General features: G+C 45.9%; 17 non-coding genes across 17 annotated transcripts; all 17 read right to left on the bottom strand.

Annotated features, from left to right (window-relative positions):
* Positions 1 to 460: 460 nt before the first annotated feature.
* On the bottom strand, positions 461 to 532 carry TRNAD-GUC (transfer RNA aspartic acid (anticodon GUC)). The gene has a single exon. It is a non-coding gene; the product is annotated as a tRNA-Asp (tRNA).
* A 995-nt stretch (positions 533 to 1,527) lies between these two features.
* On the bottom strand, positions 1,528 to 1,599 carry TRNAD-GUC (transfer RNA aspartic acid (anticodon GUC)). The gene has a single exon. It is a non-coding gene; the product is annotated as a tRNA-Asp (tRNA).
* A 994-nt stretch (positions 1,600 to 2,593) lies between these two features.
* Positions 2,594 to 2,665, bottom strand: TRNAD-GUC (transfer RNA aspartic acid (anticodon GUC)). The gene has a single exon. It is a non-coding gene; the product is annotated as a tRNA-Asp (tRNA).
* Positions 2,666 to 3,659: 994 nt separating this feature from the next.
* On the bottom strand, positions 3,660 to 3,731 carry TRNAD-GUC (transfer RNA aspartic acid (anticodon GUC)). The gene has a single exon. It is a non-coding gene; the product is annotated as a tRNA-Asp (tRNA).
* Positions 3,732 to 4,725: 994 nt separating this feature from the next.
* TRNAD-GUC (transfer RNA aspartic acid (anticodon GUC)) lies at positions 4,726 to 4,797 on the bottom strand. The gene has a single exon. It is a non-coding gene; the product is annotated as a tRNA-Asp (tRNA).
* Positions 4,798 to 5,791: 994 nt separating this feature from the next.
* On the bottom strand, positions 5,792 to 5,863 carry TRNAD-GUC (transfer RNA aspartic acid (anticodon GUC)). Its single transcript has one exon. It is a non-coding gene; the product is annotated as a tRNA-Asp (tRNA).
* A 2,061-nt stretch (positions 5,864 to 7,924) lies between these two features.
* Positions 7,925 to 7,996, bottom strand: TRNAD-GUC (transfer RNA aspartic acid (anticodon GUC)). Its single transcript has one exon. It is a non-coding gene; the product is annotated as a tRNA-Asp (tRNA).
* Positions 7,997 to 10,057: 2,061 nt separating this feature from the next.
* Positions 10,058 to 10,129, bottom strand: TRNAD-GUC (transfer RNA aspartic acid (anticodon GUC)). The gene has a single exon. It is a non-coding gene; the product is annotated as a tRNA-Asp (tRNA).
* Positions 10,130 to 11,123: 994 nt separating this feature from the next.
* Positions 11,124 to 11,195, bottom strand: TRNAD-GUC (transfer RNA aspartic acid (anticodon GUC)). Its single transcript has one exon. It is a non-coding gene; the product is annotated as a tRNA-Asp (tRNA).
* A 994-nt stretch (positions 11,196 to 12,189) lies between these two features.
* TRNAD-GUC (transfer RNA aspartic acid (anticodon GUC)) lies at positions 12,190 to 12,261 on the bottom strand. Its single transcript has one exon. It is a non-coding gene; the product is annotated as a tRNA-Asp (tRNA).
* Positions 12,262 to 13,255: 994 nt separating this feature from the next.
* Positions 13,256 to 13,327, bottom strand: TRNAD-GUC (transfer RNA aspartic acid (anticodon GUC)). Its single transcript has one exon. It is a non-coding gene; the product is annotated as a tRNA-Asp (tRNA).
* Positions 13,328 to 14,321: 994 nt separating this feature from the next.
* TRNAD-GUC (transfer RNA aspartic acid (anticodon GUC)) lies at positions 14,322 to 14,393 on the bottom strand. The gene has a single exon. It is a non-coding gene; the product is annotated as a tRNA-Asp (tRNA).
* Positions 14,394 to 15,387: 994 nt separating this feature from the next.
* Positions 15,388 to 15,459, bottom strand: TRNAD-GUC (transfer RNA aspartic acid (anticodon GUC)). The gene has a single exon. It is a non-coding gene; the product is annotated as a tRNA-Asp (tRNA).
* Positions 15,460 to 16,453: 994 nt separating this feature from the next.
* Positions 16,454 to 16,525, bottom strand: TRNAD-GUC (transfer RNA aspartic acid (anticodon GUC)). Its single transcript has one exon. It is a non-coding gene; the product is annotated as a tRNA-Asp (tRNA).
* A 994-nt stretch (positions 16,526 to 17,519) lies between these two features.
* On the bottom strand, positions 17,520 to 17,591 carry TRNAD-GUC (transfer RNA aspartic acid (anticodon GUC)). Its single transcript has one exon. It is a non-coding gene; the product is annotated as a tRNA-Asp (tRNA).
* A 2,060-nt stretch (positions 17,592 to 19,651) lies between these two features.
* On the bottom strand, positions 19,652 to 19,723 carry TRNAD-GUC (transfer RNA aspartic acid (anticodon GUC)). The gene has a single exon. It is a non-coding gene; the product is annotated as a tRNA-Asp (tRNA).
* A 994-nt stretch (positions 19,724 to 20,717) lies between these two features.
* TRNAD-GUC (transfer RNA aspartic acid (anticodon GUC)) lies at positions 20,718 to 20,789 on the bottom strand. The gene has a single exon. It is a non-coding gene; the product is annotated as a tRNA-Asp (tRNA).
* Positions 20,790 to 21,497: the final 708 nt, after the last annotated feature.

Below are 21,497 nucleotides of genomic sequence, written 5' to 3'. Positions count from 1 at the left end.
ACAGGCTTTAAATAACACCACACCATAGGAACAGCTACTTCTCCAAATCAGTTAGGCATGCAATTCTACACAGAAAACACTATGAACAAAATGCGGAGTAAAAAGAAACAAGCTTCAGCATCTGCATCGACCCACCTGGGATGAAACGAGTGCACGGGACCTCTAAAAAGCTGTACTTGGCCCGTACGGGGATCGAACCCGCGACCTTGGCGTTATTAGCACCACGCTCTAACCAACTGAGCTAACTGGCCATGGGCGTGGCGTTTATCCCCTACGGAAAGAACTGGTAATAGGTATGAGCGCAATCATTCCGTTTTGGGGGGGATGGATTTATCACACATGTAGTGACTTTTGGTGGCAGTAAAGTGACAATCAAACAATAAAATATCAAAAGCTCCTGAATATGAATTTTTTGCCATCTCGATCAGCTTCTCGTAGCAAATTCAAGAATATAAGAGGCCTCCCCGTCGGGGAATCGAACCCCGGTCTCCCGCGTGACAGGCGGGGATACTTACCACTATACTAACGAGGATTGGCTGTGTCGTCACCTCTGACATCACAGTCCGATAAAGTGCACACGTGGTATGTGACTGATCAGATGAACCACTGTTGGCCAGGCTCCTTTTTCGTTTGGGCACTTTCAGACAAGGGAGGTGAGACTGTGAAGAAAACTGCCATTTTTGGGAGAGAAAGAGCAGCCGCCCTAATGATGGCAAAGCTGTCTATAGTGTCTGGGAGCTTTTGTCAAACTCTTGCTCAGCTGACCTATAATGGCCTCATTCAGACAGCTGTATTTTCAGCACAGCATACTGACCCTAGCATGACCTAATATCAAGTCTAATAAGTTAAAGATTGCAGCAGCTACATTGATACATCACCAGAACCGCCGTCAGTGCATGGTTACGGAAACAGAACTTCCATCAGCATATGACTACATCAGCATACGAGTTCAACACAAGACCCATCATCAGTACATGAATACAGCACCAGAGCCACCATCAGCACATAAACACAGCACCAAGTTTAACACAGAGATCAATTGCAATGACTATACTATATGCTTGCTACAGGCTTTAAATAACACCACACCATAGGAACAGCTACTTCTCCAAATCAGTTAGGCATGCAATTCTACACAGAAAACACTATGAACAAAATGCGGAGTAAAAAGAAACAAGCTTCAGCATCTGCATCGACCCACCTGGGATGAAACGAGTGCACGGGACCTCTAAAAAGCTGTACTTGGCCCGTACGGGGATCGAACCCGCGACCTTGGCGTTATTAGCACCACGCTCTAACCAACTGAGCTAACCGGCCATGGGCGTGGCGTTTATCCCCTACGGAAAGAACTGGTAATAGGTATGAGCGCAATCATTCCGTTTTGGGGGGGGATGGATTTATCACACATGTAGTGACTTTTGGTGGCAGTAAAGTGACAATCAAACAATAAAATATCAAAAGCTCCTGAATATGAATTTTTTGCCATCTCGATCAGCTTCTCGTAGCAAATTCAAGAATATAAGAGGCCTCCCCGTCGGGGAATCGAACCCCGGTCTCCCGCGTGACAGGCGGGGATACTTACCACTATACTAACGAGGATTGGCTGTGTCGTCACCTCTGACATCACAGTCCGATAAAGTGCACACGTGGTATGTGACTGATCAGATGAACCACTGTTGGCCAGGCTCCTTTTTCGTTTGGGCACTTTCAGACAAGGGAGGTGAGACTGTGAAGAAAACTGCCATTTTTGGGAGAGAAAGAGCAGCCGCCCTAATGATGGCAAAGCTGTCTATAGTGTCTGGGAGCTTTTGTCAAACTCTTGCTCAGCTGACCTATAATGGCCTCATTCAGACAGCTGTATTTTCAGCACAGCATACTGACCCTAGCATGACCTAATATCAAGTCTAATAAGTTAAAGATTGCAGCAGCTACATTGATACATCACCAGAACCGCCGTCAGTGCATGGTTACGGAAACAGAACTTCCATCAGCATATGACTACATCAGCATACGAGTTCAACACAAGACCCATCATCAGTACATGAATACAGCACCAGAGCCACCATCAGCACATAAACACAGCACCAAGTTTAACACAGAGATCAATTGCAATGACTATACTATATGCTTGCTACAGGCTTTAAATAACACCACACCATAGGAACAGCTACTTCTCCAAATCAGTTAGGCATGCAATTCTACACAGAAAACACTATGAACAAAATGCGGAGTAAAAAGAAACAAGCTTCAGCATCTGCATCGACCCACCTGGGATGAAACGAGTGCACGGGACCTCTAAAAAGCTGTACTTGGCCCGTACGGGGATCGAACCCGCGACCTTGGCGTTATTAGCACCACGCTCTAACCAACTGAGCTAACCGGCCATGGGCGTGGCGTTTATCCCCTACGGAAAGAACTGGTAATAGGTATGAGCGCAATCATTCCGTTTTGGGGGGGATGGATTTATCACACATGTAGTGACTTTTGGTGGCAGTAAAGTGACAATCAAACAATAAAATATCAAAAGCTCCTGAATATGAATTTTTTGCCATCTCGATCAGCTTCTCGTAGCAAATTCAAGAATATAAGAGGCCTCCCCGTCGGGGAATCGAACCCCGGTCTCCCGCGTGACAGGCGGGGATACTTACCACTATACTAACGAGGATTGGCTGTGTCGTCACCTCTGACATCACAGTCCGATAAAGTGCACACGTGGTATGTGACTGATCAGATGAACCACTGTTGGCCAGGCTCCTTTTTCGTTTGGGCACTTTCAGACAAGGGAGGTGAGACTGTGAAGAAAACTGCCATTTTTGGGAGAGAAAGAGCAGCCGCCCTAATGATGGCAAAGCTGTCTATAGTGTCTGGGAGCTTTTGTCAAACTCTTGCTCAGCTGACCTATAATGGCCTCATTCAGACAGCTGTATTTTCAGCACAGCATACTGACCCTAGCATGACCTAATATCAAGTCTAATAAGTTAAAGATTGCAGCAGCTACATTGATACATCACCAGAACCGCCGTCAGTGCATGGTTACGGAAACAGAACTTCCATCAGCATATGACTACATCAGCATACGAGTTCAACACAAGACCCATCATCAGTACATGAATACAGCACCAGAGCCACCATCAGCACATAAACACAGCACCAAGTTTAACACAGAGATCAATTGCAATGACTATACTATATGCTTGCTACAGGCTTTAAATAACACCACACCATAGGAACAGCTACTTCTCCAAATCAGTTAGGCATGCAATTCTACACAGAAAACACTATGAACAAAATGCGGAGTAAAAAGAAACAAGCTTCAGCATCTGCATCGACCCACCTGGGATGAAACGAGTGCACGGGACCTCTAAAAAGCTGTACTTGGCCCGTACGGGGATCGAACCCGCGACCTTGGCGTTATTAGCACCACGCTCTAACCAACTGAGCTAACCGGCCATGGGCGTGGCGTTTATCCCCTACGGAAAGAACTGGTAATAGGTATGAGCGCAATCATTCCGTTTTGGGGGGGATGGATTTATCACACATGTAGTGACTTTTGGTGGCAGTAAAGTGACAATCAAACAATAAAATATCAAAAGCTCCTGAATATGAATTTTTTGCCATCTCGATCAGCTTCTCGTAGCAAATTCAAGAATATAAGAGGCCTCCCCGTCGGGGAATCGAACCCCGGTCTCCCGCGTGACAGGCGGGGATACTTACCACTATACTAACGAGGATTGGCTGTGTCGTCACCTCTGACATCACAGTCCGATAAAGTGCACACGTGGTATGTGACTGATCAGATGAACCACTGTTGGCCAGGCTCCTTTTTCGTTTGGGCACTTTCAGACAAGGGAGGTGAGACTGTGAAGAAAACTGCCATTTTTGGGAGAGAAAGAGCAGCCGCCCTAATGATGGCAAAGCTGTCTATAGTGTCTGGGAGCTTTTGTCAAACTCTTGCTCAGCTGACCTATAATGGCCTCATTCAGACAGCTGTATTTTCAGCACAGCATACTGACCCTAGCATGACCTAATATCAAGTCTAATAAGTTAAAGATTGCAGCAGCTACATTGATACATCACCAGAACCGCCGTCAGTGCATGGTTACGGAAACAGAACTTCCATCAGCATATGACTACATCAGCATACGAGTTCAACACAAGACCCATCATCAGTACATGAATACAGCACCAGAGCCACCATCAGCACATAAACACAGCACCAAGTTTAACACAGAGATCAATTGCAATGACTATACTATATGCTTGCTACAGGCTTTAAATAACACCACACCATAGGAACAGCTACTTCTCCAAATCAGTTAGGCATGCAATTCTACACAGAAAACACTATGAACAAAATGCGGAGTAAAAAGAAACAAGCTTCAGCATCTGCATCGACCCACCTGGGATGAAACGAGTGCACGGGACCTCTAAAAAGCTGTACTTGGCCCGTACGGGGATCGAACCCGCGACCTTGGCGTTATTAGCACCACGCTCTAACCAACTGAGCTAACCGGCCATGGGCGTGGCGTTTATCCCCTACGGAAAGAACTGGTAATAGGTATGAGCGCAATCATTCCGTTTTGGGGGGGATGGATTTATCACACATGTAGTGACTTTTGGTGGCAGTAAAGTGACAATCAAACAATAAAATATCAAAAGCTCCTGAATATGAATTTTTTGCCATCTCGATCAGCTTCTCGTAGCAAATTCAAGAATATAAGAGGCCTCCCCGTCGGGGAATCGAACCCCGGTCTCCCGCGTGACAGGCGGGGATACTTACCACTATACTAACGAGGATTGGCTGTGTCGTCACCTCTGACATCACAGTCCGATAAAGTGCACACGTGGTATGTGACTGATCAGATGAACCACTGTTGGCCAGGCTCCTTTTTCGTTTGGGCACTTTCAGACAAGGGAGGTGAGACTGTGAAGAAAACTGCCATTTTTGGGAGAGAAAGAGCAGCCGCCCTAATGATGGCAAAGCTGTCTATAGTGTCTGGGAGCTTTTGTCAAACTCTTGCTCAGCTGACCTATAATGGCCTCATTCAGACAGCTGTATTTTCAGCACAGCATACTGACCCTAGCATGACCTAATATCAAGTCTAATAAGTTAAAGATTGCAGCAGCTACATTGATACATCACCAGAACCGCCGTCAGTGCATGGTTACGGAAACAGAACTTCCATCAGCATATGACTACATCAGCATACGAGTTCAACACAAGACCCATCATCAGTACATGAATACAGCACCAGAGCCACCATCAGCACATAAACACAGCACCAAGTTTAACACAGAGATCAATTGCAATGACTATACTATATGCTTGCTACAGGCTTTAAATAACACCACACCATAGGAACAGCTACTTCTCCAAATCAGTTAGGCATGCAATTCTACACAGAAAACACTATGAACAAAATGCGGAGTAAAAAGAAACAAGCTTCAGCATCTGCATCGACCCACCTGGGATGAAACGAGTGCACGGGACCTCTAAAAAGCTGTACTTGGCCCGTACGGGGATCGAACCCGCGACCTTGGCGTTATTAGCACCACGCTCTAACCAACTGAGCTAACCGGCCATGGGCGTGGCGTTTATCCCCTACGGAAAGAACTGGTAATAGGTATGAGCGCAATCATTCCGTTTTGGGGGGGATGGATTTATCACACATGTAGTGACTTTTGGTGGCAGTAAAGTGACAATCAAACAATAAAATATCAAAAGCTCCTGAATATGAATTTTTTGCCATCTCGATCAGCTTCTCGTAGCAAATTCAAGAATATAAGAGGCCTCCCCGTCGGGGAATCGAACCCCGGTCTCCCGCGTGACAGGCGGGGATACTTACCACTATACTAACGAGGATTGGCTGTGTCGTCACCTCTGACATCACAGTCCGATAAAGTGCACACGTGGTATGTGACTGATCAGATGAACCACTGTTGGCCAGGCTCCTTTTTCGTTTGGGCACTTTCAGACAAGGGAGGTGAGACTGTGAAGAAAACTGCCATTTTTGGGAGAGAAAGAGCAGCCGCCCTAATGATGGCAAAGCTGTCTATAGTGTCTGGGAGCTTTTGTCAAACTCTTGCTCAGCTGACCTATAATGGCCTCATTCAGACAGCTGTATTTTCAGCACAGCATACTGACCCTAGCATGACCTAATATCAAGTCTAATAAGTTAAAGATTGCAGCAGCTACATTGATACATCACCAGAACCGCCGTCAGTGCATGGTTACGGAAACAGAACTTCCATCAGCATATGACTACATCAGCATACGAGTTCAACACAAGACCCATCATCAGTACATGAATACAGCACCAGAGCCACCATCAGCACATAAACACAGCACCAAGTTTAACACAGAGATCAATTGCAATGACTATACTATATGCTTGCTACAGGCTTTAAATAACACCACACCATAGGAACAGCTACTTCTCCAAATCAGTTAGGCATGCAATTCTACACAGAAAACACTATGAACAAAATGCGGAGTAAAAAGAAACAAGCTTCAGCATCTGCATCGACCCACCTGGGATGAAACGAGTGCACGGGACCTCTAAAAAGCTGTACTTGGCCCGTACGGGGATCGAACCCGCGACCTTGGCGTTATTAGCACCACGCTCTAACCAACTGAGCTAACCGGCCATGGGCGTGGCGTTTATCCCCTACGGAAAGAACTGGTAATAGGTATGAGCGCAATCATTCCGTTTTGGGGGGGATGGATTTATCACACATGTAGTGACTTTTGGTGGCAGTAAAGTGACAATCAAACAATAAAATATCAAAAGCTCCTGAATATGAATTTTTTGCCATCTCGATCAGCTTCTCGTAGCAAATTCAAGAATATAAGAGGCCTCCCCCGTCGGGGAATCGAACCCCGGTCTCCCGCGTGACAGGCGGGGATACTTACCACTATACTAACGAGGATTGGCTGTGTCGTCACCTCTGACATCACAGTCCGATAAAGTGCACACGTGGTATGTGACTGATCAGATGAACCACTGTTGGCCAGGCTCCTTTTTCGTTTGGGCACTTTCAGACAAGGGAGGTGAGACTGTGAAGAAAACTGCCATTTTTGGGAGAGAAAGAGCAGCCGCCCTAATGATGGCAAAGCTGTCTATAGTGTCTGGGAGCTTTTGTCAAACTCTTGCTCAGCTGACCTATAATGGCCTCATTCAGACAGCTGTATTTTCAGCACAGCATACTGACCCTAGCATGACCTAATATCAAGTCTAATAAGTTAAAGATTGCAGCAGCTACATTGATACATCACCAGAACCGCCGTCAGTGCATGGTTACGGAAACAGAACTTCCATCAGCATATGACTACATCAGCATACGAGTTCAACACAAGACCCATCATCAGTACATGAATACAGCACCAGAGCCACCATCAGCACATAAACACAGCACCAAGTTTAACACAGAGATCAATTGCAATGACTATACTATATGCTTGCTACAGGCTTTAAATAACACCACACCATAGGAACAGCTACTTCTCCAAATCAGTTAGGCATGCAATTCTACACAGAAAACACTATGAACAAAATGCGGAGTAAAAAGAAACAAGCTTCAGCATCTGCATCGACCCACCTGGGATGAAACGAGTGCACGGGACCTCTAAAAAGCTGTACTTGGCCCGTACGGGGATCGAACCCGCGACCTTGGCGTTATTAGCACCACGCTCTAACCAACTGAGCTAACCGGCCATGGGCGTGGCGTTTATCCCCTACGGAAAGAACTGGTAATAGGTATGAGCGCAATCATTCCGTTTTGGGGGGGATGGATTTATCACACATGTAGTGACTTTTGGTGGCAGTAAAGTGACAATCAAACAATAAAATATCAAAAGCTCCTGAATATGAATTTTTTGCCATCTCGATCAGCTTCTCGTAGCAAATTCAAGAATATAAGAGGCCTCCCCGTCGGGGAATCGAACCCCGGTCTCCCGCGTGACAGGCGGGGATACTTACCACTATACTAACGAGGATTGGCTGTGTCGTCACCTCTGACATCACAGTCCGATAAAGTGCACACGTGGTATGTGACTGATCAGATGAACCACTGTTGGCCAGGCTCCTTTTTCGTTTGGGCACTTTCAGACAAGGGAGGTGAGACTGTGAAGAAAACTGCCATTTTTGGGAGAGAAAGAGCAGCCGCCCTAATGATGGCAAAGCTGTCTATAGTGTCTGGGAGCTTTTGTCAAACTCTTGCTCAGCTGACCTATAATGGCCTCATTCAGACAGCTGTATTTTCAGCACAGCATACTGACCCTAGCATGACCTAATATCAAGTCTAATAAGTTAAAGATTGCAGCAGCTACATTGATACATCACCAGAACCGCCGTCAGTGCATGGTTACGGAAACAGAACTTCCATCAGCATATGACTACATCAGCATACGAGTTCAACACAAGACCCATCATCAGTACATGAATACAGCACCAGAGCCACCATCAGCACATAAACACAGCACCAAGTTTAACACAGAGATCAATTGCAATGACTATACTATATGCTTGCTACAGGCTTTAAATAACACCACACCATAGGAACAGCTACTTCTCCAAATCAGTTAGGCATGCAATTCTACACAGAAAACACTATGAACAAAATGCGGAGTAAAAAGAAACAAGCTTCAGCATCTGCATCGACCCACCTGGGATGAAACGAGTGCACGGGACCTCTAAAAAGCTGTACTTGGCCCGTACGGGGATCGAACCCGCGACCTTGGCGTTATTAGCACCACGCTCTAACCAACTGAGCTAACCGGCCATGGGCGTGGCGTTTATCCCCTACGGAAAGAACTGGTAATAGGTATGAGCGCAATCATTCCGTTTTGGGGGGGATGGATTTATCACACATGTAGTGACTTTTGGTGGCAGTAAAGTGACAATCAAACAATAAAATATCAAAAGCTCCTGAATATGAATTTTTTGCCATCTCGATCAGCTTCTCGTAGCAAATTCAAGAATATAAGAGGCCTCCCCCGTCGGGGAATCGAACCCCGGTCTCCCGCGTGACAGGCGGGGATACTTACCACTATACTAACGAGGATTGGCTGTGTCGTCACCTCTGACATCACAGTCCGATAAAGTGCACACGTGGTATGTGACTGATCAGATGAACCACTGTTGGCCAGGCTCCTTTTTCGTTTGGGCACTTTCAGACAAGGGAGGTGAGACTGTGAAGAAAACTGCCATTTTTGGGAGAGAAAGAGCAGCCGCCCTAATGATGGCAAAGCTGTCTATAGTGTCTGGGAGCTTTTGTCAAACTCTTGCTCAGCTGACCTATAATGGCCTCATTCAGACAGCTGTATTTTCAGCACAGCATACTGACCCTAGCATGACCTAATATCAAGTCTAATAAGTTAAAGATTGCAGCAGCTACATTGATACATCACCAGAACCGCCGTCAGTGCATGGTTACGGAAACAGAACTTCCATCAGCATATGACTACATCAGCATACGAGTTCAACACAAGACCCATCATCAGTACATGAATACAGCACCAGAGCCACCATCAGCACATAAACACAGCACCAAGTTTAACACAGAGATCAATTGCAATGACTATACTATATGCTTGCTACAGGCTTTAAATAACACCACACCATAGGAACAGCTACTTCTCCAAATCAGTTAGGCATGCAATTCTACACAGAAAACACTATGAACAAAATGCGGAGTAAAAAGAAACAAGCTTCAGCATCTGCATCGACCCACCTGGGATGAAACGAGTGCACGGGACCTCTAAAAAGCTGTACTTGGCCCGTACGGGGATCGAACCCGCGACCTTGGCGTTATTAGCACCACGCTCTAACCAACTGAGCTAACCGGCCATGGGCGTGGCGTTTATCCCCTACGGAAAGAACTGGTAATAGGTATGAGCGCAATCATTCCGTTTTGGGGGGGATGGATTTATCACACATGTAGTGACTTTTGGTGGCAGTAAAGTGACAATCAAACAATAAAATATCAAAAGCTCCTGAATATGAATTTTTTGCCATCTCGATCAGCTTCTCGTAGCAAATTCAAGAATATAAGAGGCCTCCCCGTCGGGGAATCGAACCCCGGTCTCCCGCGTGACAGGCGGGGATACTTACCACTATACTAACGAGGATTGGCTGTGTCGTCACCTCTGACATCACAGTCCGATAAAGTGCACACGTGGTATGTGACTGATCAGATGAACCACTGTTGGCCAGGCTCCTTTTTCGTTTGGGCACTTTCAGACAAGGGAGGTGAGACTGTGAAGAAAACTGCCATTTTTGGGAGAGAAAGAGCAGCCGCCCTAATGATGGCAAAGCTGTCTATAGTGTCTGGGAGCTTTTGTCAAACTCTTGCTCAGCTGACCTATAATGGCCTCATTCAGACAGCTGTATTTTCAGCACAGCATACTGACCCTAGCATGACCTAATATCAAGTCTAATAAGTTAAAGATTGCAGCAGCTACATTGATACATCACCAGAACCGCCGTCAGTGCATGGTTACGGAAACAGAACTTCCATCAGCATATGACTACATCAGCATACGAGTTCAACACAAGACCCATCATCAGTACATGAATACAGCACCAGAGCCACCATCAGCACATAAACACAGCACCAAGTTTAACACAGAGATCAATTGCAATGACTATACTATATGCTTGCTACAGGCTTTAAATAACACCACACCATAGGAACAGCTACTTCTCCAAATCAGTTAGGCATGCAATTCTACACAGAAAACACTATGAACAAAATGCGGAGTAAAAAGAAACAAGCTTCAGCATCTGCATCGACCCACCTGGGATGAAACGAGTGCACGGGACCTCTAAAAAGCTGTACTTGGCCCGTACGGGGATCGAACCCGCGACCTTGGCGTTATTAGCACCACGCTCTAACCAACTGAGCTAACCGGCCATGGGCGTGGCGTTTATCCCCTACGGAAAGAACTGGTAATAGGTATGAGCGCAATCATTCCGTTTTGGGGGGGATGGATTTATCACACATGTAGTGACTTTTGGTGGCAGTAAAGTGACAATCAAACAATAAAATATCAAAAGCTCCTGAATATGAATTTTTTGCCATCTCGATCAGCTTCTCGTAGCAAATTCAAGAATATAAGAGGCCTCCCCGTCGGGGAATCGAACCCCGGTCTCCCGCGTGACAGGCGGGGATACTTACCACTATACTAACGAGGATTGGCTGTGTCGTCACCTCTGACATCACAGTCCGATAAAGTGCACACGTGGTATGTGACTGATCAGATGAACCACTGTTGGCCAGGCTCCTTTTTCGTTTGGGCACTTTCAGACAAGGGAGGTGAGACTGTGAAGAAAACTGCCATTTTTGGGAGAGAAAGAGCAGCCGCCCTAATGATGGCAAAGCTGTCTATAGTGTCTGGGAGCTTTTGTCAAACTCTTGCTCAGCTGACCTATAATGGCCTCATTCAGACAGCTGTATTTTCAGCACAGCATACTGACCCTAGCATGACCTAATATCAAGTCTAATAAGTTAAAGATTGCAGCAGCTACATTGATACATCACCAGAACCGCCGTCAGTGCATGGTTACGGAAACAGAACTTCCATCAGCATATGACTACATCAGCATACGAGTTCAACACAAGACCCATCATCAGTACATGAATACAGCACCAGAGCCACCATCAGCACATAAACACAGCACCAAGTTTAACACAGAGATCAATTGCAATGACTATACTATATGCTTGCTACAGGCTTTAAATAACACCACACCATAGGAACAGCTACTTCTCCAAATCAGTTAGGCATGCAATTCTACACAGAAAACACTATGAACAAAATGCGGAGTAAAAAGAAACAAGCTTCAGCATCTGCATCGACCCACCTGGGATGAAACGAGTGCACGGGACCTCTAAAAAGCTGTACTTGGCCCGTACGGGGATCGAACCCGCGACCTTGGCGTTATTAGCACCACGCTCTAACCAACTGAGCTAACCGGCCATGGGCGTGGCGTTTATCCCCTACGGAAAGAACTGGTAATAGGTATGAGCGCAATCATTCCGTTTTGGGGGGGATGGATTTATCACACATGTAGTGACTTTTGGTGGCAGTAAAGTGACAATCAAACAATAAAATATCAAAAGCTCCTGAATATGAATTTTTTGCCATCTCGATCAGCTTCTCGTAGCAAATTCAAGAATATAAGAGGCCTCCCCGTCGGGGAATCGAACCCCGGTCTCCCGCGTGACAGGCGGGGATACTTACCACTATACTAACGAGGATTGGCTGTGTCGTCACCTCTGACATCACAGTCCGATAAAGTGCACACGTGGTATGTGACTGATCAGATGAACCACTGTTGGCCAGGCTCCTTTTTCGTTTGGGCACTTTCAGACAAGGGAGGTGAGACTGTGAAGAAAACTGCCATTTTTGGGAGAGAAAGAGCAGCCGCCCTAATGATGGCAAAGCTGTCTATAGTGTCTGGGAGCTTTTGTCAAACTCTTGCTCAGCTGACCTATAATGGCCTCATTCAGACAGCTGTATTTTCAGCACAGCATACTGACCCTAGCATGACCTAATATCAAGTCTAATAAGTTAAAGATTGCAGCAGCTACATTGATACATCACCAGAACCGCCGTCAGTGCATGGTTACGGAAACAGAACTTCCATCAGCATATGACTACATCAGCATACGAGTTCAACACAAGACCCATCATCAGTACATGAATACAGCACCAGAGCCACCATCAGCACATAAACACAGCACCAAGTTTAACACAGAGATCAATTGCAATGACTATACTATATGCTTGCTACAGGCTTTAAATAACACCACACCATAGGAACAGCTACTTCTCCAAATCAGTTAGGCATGCAATTCTACACAGAAAACACTATGAACAAAATGCGGAGTAAAAAGAAACAAGCTTCAGCATCTGCATCGACCCACCTGGGATGAAACGAGTGCACGGGACCTCTAAAAAGCTGTACTTGGCCCGTACGGGGATCGAACCCGCGACCTTGGCGTTATTAGCACCACGCTCTAACCAACTGAGCTAACCGGCCATGGGCGTGGCGTTTATCCCCTACGGAAAGAACTGGTAATAGGTATGAGCGCAATCATTCCGTTTTGGGGGGGATGGATTTATCACACATGTAGTGACTTTTGGTGGCAGTAAAGTGACAATCAAACAATAAAATATCAAAAGCTCCTGAATATGAATTTTTTGCCATCTCGATCAGCTTCTCGTAGCAAATTCAAGAATATAAGAGGCCTCCCCGTCGGGGAATCGAACCCCGGTCTCCCGCGTGACAGGCGGGGATACTTACCACTATACTAACGAGGATTGGCTGTGTCGTCACCTCTGACATCACAGTCCGATAAAGTGCACACGTGGTATGTGACTGATCAGATGAACCACTGTTGGCCAGGCCCCTTTTTCGTTTGGGCACTTTCAGACAAGGGAGGTGAGACTGTGAAGAAAACTGCCATTTTTGGGAGAGAAAGAGCAGCCGCCCTAATGATGGCAAAGCTGTCTATAGTGTCTGGGAGCTTTTGTCAAACTCTTGCTCAGCTGACCTATAATGGCCTCATTCAGACAGCTGTATTTTCAGCACAGCATACTGACCCTAGCATGACCTAATATCAAGTCTAATAAGTTAAAGATTGCAGCAGCTACATTGATACATCACCAGAACCGCCGTCAGTGCATGGTTACGGAAACAGAACTTCCATCAGCATATGACTACATCAGCATACGAGTTCAACACAAGACCCATCATCAGTACATGAATACAGCACCAGAGCCACCATCAGCACATAAACACAGCACCAAGTTTAACACAGAGATCAATTGCAATGACTATACTATATGCTTGCTACAGGCTTTAAATAACACCACACCATAGGAACAGCTACTTCTCCAAATCAGTTAGGCATGCAATTCTACACAGAAAACACTATGAACAAAATGCGGAGTAAAAAGAAACAAGCTTCAGCATCTGCATCGACCCACCTGGGATGAAACGAGTGCACGGGACCTCTAAAAAGCTGTACTTGGCCCGTACGGGGATCGAACCCGCGACCTTGGCGTTATTAGCACCACGCTCTAACCAACTGAGCTAACCGGCCATGGGCGTGGCGTTTATCCCCTACGGAAAGAACTGGTAATAGGTATGAGCGCAATCATTCCGTTTTGGGGGGGATGGATTTATCACACATGTAGTGACTTTTGGTGGCAGTAAAGTGACAATCAAACAATAAAATATCAAAAGCTCCTGAATATGAATTTTTTGCCATCTCGATCAGCTTCTCGTAGCAAATTCAAGAATATAAGAGGCCTCCCCGTCGGGGAATCGAACCCCGGTCTCCCGCGTGACAGGCGGGGATACTTACCACTATACTAACGAGGATTGGCTGTGTCGTCACCTCTGACATCACAGTCCGATAAAGTGCACACGTGGTATGTGACTGATCAGATGAACCACTGTTGGCCAGGCTCCTTTTTCGTTTGGGCACTTTCAGACAAGGGAGGTGAGACTGTGAAGAAAACTGCCATTTTTGGGAGAGAAAGAGCAGCCGCCCTAATGATGGCAAAGCTGTCTATAGTGTCTGGGAGCTTTTGTCAAACTCTTGCTCAGCTGACCTATAATGGCCTCATTCAGACAGCTGTATTTTCAGCACAGCATACTGACCCTAGCATGACCTAATATCAAGTCTAATAAGTTAAAGATTGCAGCAGCTACATTGATACATCACCAGAACCGCCGTCAGTGCATGGTTACGGAAACAGAACTTCCATCAGCATATGACTACATCAGCATACGAGTTCAACACAAGACCCATCATCAGTACATGAATACAGCACCAGAGCCACCATCAGCACATAAACACAGCACCAAGTTTAACACAGAGATCAATTGCAATGACTATACTATATGCTTGCTACAGGCTTTAAATAACACCACACCATAGGAACAGCTACTTCTCCAAATCAGTTAGGCATGCAATTCTACACAGAAAACACTATGAACAAAATGCGGAGTAAAAAGAAACAAGCTTCAGCATCTGCATCGACCCACCTGGGATGAAACGAGTGCACGGGACCTCTAAAAAGCTGTACTTGGCCCGTACGGGGATCGAACCCGCGACCTTGGCGTTATTAGCACCACGCTCTAACCAACTGAGCTAACCGGCCATGGGCGTGGCGTTTATCCCCTACGGAAAGAACTGGTAATAGGTATGAGCGCAATCATTCCGTTTTGGGGGGGATGGATTTATCACACATGTAGTGACTTTTGGTGGCAGTAAAGTGACAATCAAACAATAAAATATCAAAAGCTCCTGAATATGAATTTTTTGCCATCTCGATCAGCTTCTCGTAGCAAATTCAAGAATATAAGAGGCCTCCCCGTCGGGGAATCGAACCCCGGTCTCCCGCGTGACAGGCGGGGATACTTACCACTATACTAACGAGGATTGGCTGTGTCGTCACCTCTGACATCACAGTCCGATAAAGTGCACACGTGGTATGTGACTGATCAGATGAACCACTGTTGGCCAGGCTCCTTTTTCGTTTGGGCACTTTCAGACAAGGGAGGTGAGACTGTGAAGAAAACTGCCATTTTTGGGAGAGAAAGAGCAGCCGCCCTAATGATGGCAAAGCTGTCTATAGTGTCTGGGAGCTTTTGTCAAACTCTTGCTCAGCTGACCTATAATGGCCTCATTCAGACAGCTGTATTTTCAGCACAGCATACTGACCCTAGCATGACCTAATATCAAGTCTAATAAGTTAAAGATTGCAGCAGCTACATTGATACATCACCAGAACCGCCGTCAGTGCATGGTTACGGAAACAGAACTTCCATCAGCATATGACTACATCAGCATACGAGTTCAACACAAGACCCATCATCAGTACATGAATACAGCACCAGAGCCACCATCAGCACATAAACACAGCACCAAGTTTAACACAGAGATCAATTGCAATGACTATACTATATGCTTGCTACAGGCTTTAAATAACACCACACCATAGGAACAGCTACTTCTCCAAATCAGTTAGGCATGCAATTCTACACAGAAAACACTATGAACAAAATGCGGAGTAAAAAGAAACAAGCTTCAGCATCTGCATCGACCCACCTGGGATGAAACGAGTGCACGGGACCTCTAAAAAGCTGTACTTGGCCCGTACGGGGATCGAACCCGCGACCTTGGCGTTATTAGCACCACGCTCTAACCAACTGAGCTAACCGGCCATGGGCGTGGCGTTTATCCCCTACGGAAAGAACTGGTAATAGGTATGAGCGCAATCATTCCGTTTTGGGGGGGATGGATTTATCACACATGTAGTGACTTTTGGTGGCAGTAAAGTGACAATCAAACAATAAAATATCAAAAGCTCCTGAATATGAATTTTTTGCCATCTCGATCAGCTTCTCGTAGCAAATTCAAGAATATAAGAGGCCTCCCCGTCGGGGAATCGAACCCCGGTCTCCCGCGTGACAGGCGGGGATACTTACCACTATACTAACGAGGATTGGCTGTGTCGTCACCTCTGACATCACAGTCCGATAAAGTGCACACGTGGTATGTGACTGATCAGATGAACCACTGTTGGCCAGGCCCCTTTTTCGTTTGGGCACTTTCAGACAAGGGAGGTGAGACTGTGAAGAAAACTGCCATTTTTGGGAGAGAAAGAGCAGCCGCCCTAATGATGGCAAAGCTGTCTATAGTGTCTGGGAGCTTTTGTCAAACTCTTGCTCAGCTGACCTATAATGGCCTCATTCAGACAGCTGTATTTTCAGCACAGCATACTGACCCTAGCATGACCTAATATCAAGTCTAATAAGTTAAAGATTGCAGCAGCTACATTGATACATCACCAGAACCGCCGTCAGTGCATGGTTACGGAAACAGAACTTCCATCAGCATATGACTACATCAGCATACGAGTTCAACACAAGACCCATCATCAGTACATGAATACAGCACCAGAGCCACCATCAGCACATAAACACAGCACCAAGTTTAACACAGAGATCAATTGCAATGACTATACTATATGCTTGCTACAGGCTTTAAATAACACCACACCATAGGAACAGCTACTTCTCCAAATCAGTTAGGCATGCAATTCTACACAGAAAACACTATGAACAAAATGCGGAGTAAAAAGAAACAAGCTTCAGCATCTGCATCGACCCACCTGGGATGAAACGAGTGCACGGGACCTCTAAAAAGCTGTACTTGGCCCGTACGGGGATCGAACCCGCGACCTTGGCGTTATTAGCACCACGCTCTAACCAACTGAGCTAACCGGCCATGGGCGTGGCGTTTATCCCCTACGGAAAGAACTGGTAATAGGTATGAGCGCAATCATTCCGTTTTGGGGGGGATGGATTTATCACACATGTAGTGACTTTTGGTGGCAGTAAAGTGACAATCAAACAATAAAATATCAAAAGCTCCTGAATATGAATTTTTTGCCATCTCGATCAGCTTCTCGTAGCAAATTCAAGAATATAAGAGGCCTCCCCGTCGGGGAATCGAACCCCGGTCTCCCGCGTGACAGGCGGGGATACTTACCACTATACTAACGAGGATTGGCTGTGTCGTCACCTCTGACATCACAGTCCGATAAAGTGCACACGTGGTATGTGACTGATCAGATGAACCACTGTTGGCCAGGCTCCTTTTTCGTTTGGGCACTTTCAGACAAGGGAGGTGAGACTGTGAAGAAAACTGCCATTTTTGGGAGAGAAAGAGCAGCCGCCCTAATGATGGCAAAGCTGTCTATAGTGTCTGGGAGCTTTTGTCAAACTCTTGCTCAGCTGACCTATAATGGCCTCATTCAGACAGCTGTATTTTCAGCACAGCATACTGACCCTAGCATGACCTAATATCAAGTCTAATAAGTTAAAGATTGCAGCAGCTACATTGATACATCACCAGAACCGCCGTCAGTGCATGGTTACGGAAACAGAACTTCCATCAGCATATGACTACATCAGCATACGAGTTCAACACAAGACCCATCATCAGTACATGAATACAGCACCAGAGCCACCATCAGCACATAAACACAGCACCAAGTTTAACACAGAGATCAATTGCAATGACTATACTATATGCTTGCTACAGGCTTTAAATAACACCACACCATAGGAACAGCTACTTCTCCAAATCAGTTAGGCATGCAATTCTACACAGAAAACACTATGAACAAAATGCGGAGTAAAAAGAAACAAGCTTCAGCATCTGCATCGACCCACCTGGGATGAAACGAGTGCACGGGACCTCTAAAAAGCTGTACTTGGCCCGTACGGGGATCGAACCCGCGACCTTGGCGTTATTAGCACCACGCTCTAACCAACTGAGCTAACCGGCCATGGGCGTGGCGTTTATCCCCTACGGAAAGAACTGGTAATAGGTATGAGCGCAATCATTCCGTTTTGGGGGGGATGGATTTATCACACATGTAGTGACTTTTGGTGGCAGTAAAGTGACAATCAAACAATAAAATATCAAAAGCTCCTGAATATGAATTTTTTGCCATCTCGATCAGCTTCTCGTAGCAAATTCAAGAATATAAGAGGCCTCCCCGTCGGGGAATCGAACCCCGGTCTCCCGCGTGACAGGCAGGGATACTTACCACTATACTAACGAGGATTGGCTGTGTCGTCACCTCTGACATCACAGTCCGATAAAGTGCACACGTGGTATGTGACTGATCAGATGAACCACTGTTGGCCAGGCTCCTTTTTCGTTTGGGCACTTTCAGACAAGGGAGGTGAGACTGTGAAGAAAACTGCCATTTTTGGGAGAGAAAGAGCAGCCGCCCTAATGATGGCAAAGCTGTCTATAGTGTCTGGGAGCTTTTGTCAAACTCTTGCTCAGCTGACCTATAATGGCCTCATTCAGACAGCTGTATTTTCAGCACAGCATACTGACCCTAGCATGACCTAATATCAAGTCTAATAAGTTAAAGATTGCAGCAGCTACATTGATACATCACCAGAACCGCCGTCAGTGCATGGTTACGGAAACAGAACTTCCATCAGCATATGACTACATCAGCATACGAGTTCAACACAAGACCCATCATCAGTACATGAATACAGCACCAGAGCCACCATCAGCACATAAACACAGCACCAAGTTTAACACAGAGATCAATTGCAATGACTATACTATATGCTTGCTACAGGCTTTAAATAACACCACACCATAGGAACAGCTACTTCTCCAAATCAGTTAGGCATGCAATTCTACACAGAAAACACTATGAACAAAATGCGGAGTAAAAAGAAACAAGCTTCAGCATCTGCATCGACCCACCTGGGATGAAACGAGTGCACGGGACCTCTAAAAAGCTGTACTTGGCCCGTACGGGGATCGAACCCGCGACCTTGGCGTTATTAGCACCACGCTCTAACCAACTGAGCTAACCGGCCATGGGCGTGGCGTTTATCCCCTACGGAAAGAACTGGTAATAGGTATGAGCGCAATCATTCCGTTTTGGGGGGGATGGATTTATCACACATGTAGTGACTTTTGGTGGCAGTAAAGTGACAATCAAACAATAAAATATCAAAAGCTCCTGAATATGAATTTTTTGCCATCTCGATCAGCTTCTCGTAGCAAATTCAAGAATATAAGAGGCCTCCCCGTCGGGGAATCGAACCCCGGTCTCCCGCGTGACAGGCGGGGATACTTACCACTATACTAACGAGGATTGGCTGTGTCGTCACCTCTGACATCACAGTCCGATAAAGTGCACACGTGGTATGTGACTGATCAGATGAACCACTGTTGGCCAGGCTCCTTTTTCGTTTGGGCACTTTCAGACAAGGGAGGTGAGACTGTGAAGAAAACTGCCATTTTTGGGAGAGAAAGAGCAGCCGCCCTAATGATGGCAAAGCTGTCTATAGTGTCTGGGAGCTTTTGTCAAACTCTTGCTCAGCTGACCTATAATGGCCTCATTCAGACAGCTGTATTTTCAGCACAGCATACTGACCCTAGCATGACCTAATATCAAGTCTAATAAGTTAAAGATTGCAGCAGCTACATTGATACATCACCAGAACCGCCGTCAGTGCATGGTTATGGAAACAGAACTTCCATCAGCATATGACTACATCAGCATACGAGTTCAACACAAGACCCATCATCAGTACATGAATACAGCACCAGAGCCACCATCAGCACATAAACACAGCACCAAGTTTAACACAGAGATCAATTGCAATGACTATACTATATGCTTGCTACAGGCTTTAAATAACACCACACCATAGGAACAGCTACTTCTCCAAATCAGTTAGGCATGCAATTCTACACAGAAAACACTATGAACAAAATGCGGAGTAAAAAGAAACAAGCTTCAGCATCTGCATCGACCCACCTGGGATGAAACGAGTGCACGGGACCTCTAAAAAGCTGTACTTGGCCCGTACGGGGATCGAACCCGCGACCTTGGCGTTATTAGCACCACGCTCTAACCAACTGAGCTAACCGGCCATGGGCGTGGCGTTTATCCCCTACGGAAAGAACTGGTAATAGGTATGAGCGCAATCATTCCGTTTTGGGGGGGATGGATTTATCACACATGTAGTGACTTTTGGTGGCAGTAAAGTGACAATCAAACAATAAAATATCAAAAGCTCCTGAATATGAATTTTTTGCCATCTCGATCAGCTTCTCGTAGCAAATTCAAGAATATAAGAGGCCTCCCCGTCGGGGAATCGAACCCCGGTCTCCCGCGTGACAGGCGGGGATACTTACCACTATACTAACGAGGATTGGCTGTGTCGTCACCTCTGACATCACAGTCCGATAAAGTGCACACGTGGTATGTGACTGATCAGATGAACCACTGTTGGCCAGGCTCCTTTTTCGTTTGGGCACTTTCAGACAAGGGAGGTGAGACTGTGAAGAAAACTGCCATTTTTGGGAGAGAAAGAGCAGCCGCCCTAATGATGGCAAAGCTGTCTATAGTGTCTGGGAGCTTTTGTCAAACTCTTGCTCAGCTGACCTATAATGGCCTCATTCAGACAGCTGTATTTTCAGCACAGCATACTGACCCTAGCATGACCTAATATCAAGTCTAATAAGTTAAAGATTGCAGCAGCTACATTGATACATCACCAGAACCGCCGTCAGTGCATGGTTACGGAAACAGAACTTCCATCAGCATATGACTACATCAGCATACGAGTTCAACACAAGACCCATCATCAGTACATGAATACAGCACCAGAGCCACCATCAGCACATAAACACAGCACCAAGTTTAACACAGAGATCAATTGCAATGACTATACTATATGCTTGCTACAGGCTTTAAATAACACCACACCATAGGAACAGCTACTTCTCCAAATCAGTTAGGCATGCAATTCTACACAGAAAACACTATGAACAAAATGCGGAGTAAAAAGAAACAAGCTTCAGCATCTGCATCGACCCACCTGGGATGAAACGAGTGCACGGGACCTCTAAAAAGCTGT

This window comes from Ranitomeya variabilis, unplaced genomic scaffold, assembly GCF_051348905.1.
Source record: "Ranitomeya variabilis isolate aRanVar5 unplaced genomic scaffold, aRanVar5.hap1 Scaffold_79, whole genome shotgun sequence".
NCBI lineage: Eukaryota > Metazoa > Chordata > Amphibia > Anura > Dendrobatidae > Ranitomeya > Ranitomeya variabilis.
This window is presented reverse-complemented; position numbering and strand designations above follow the sequence as displayed.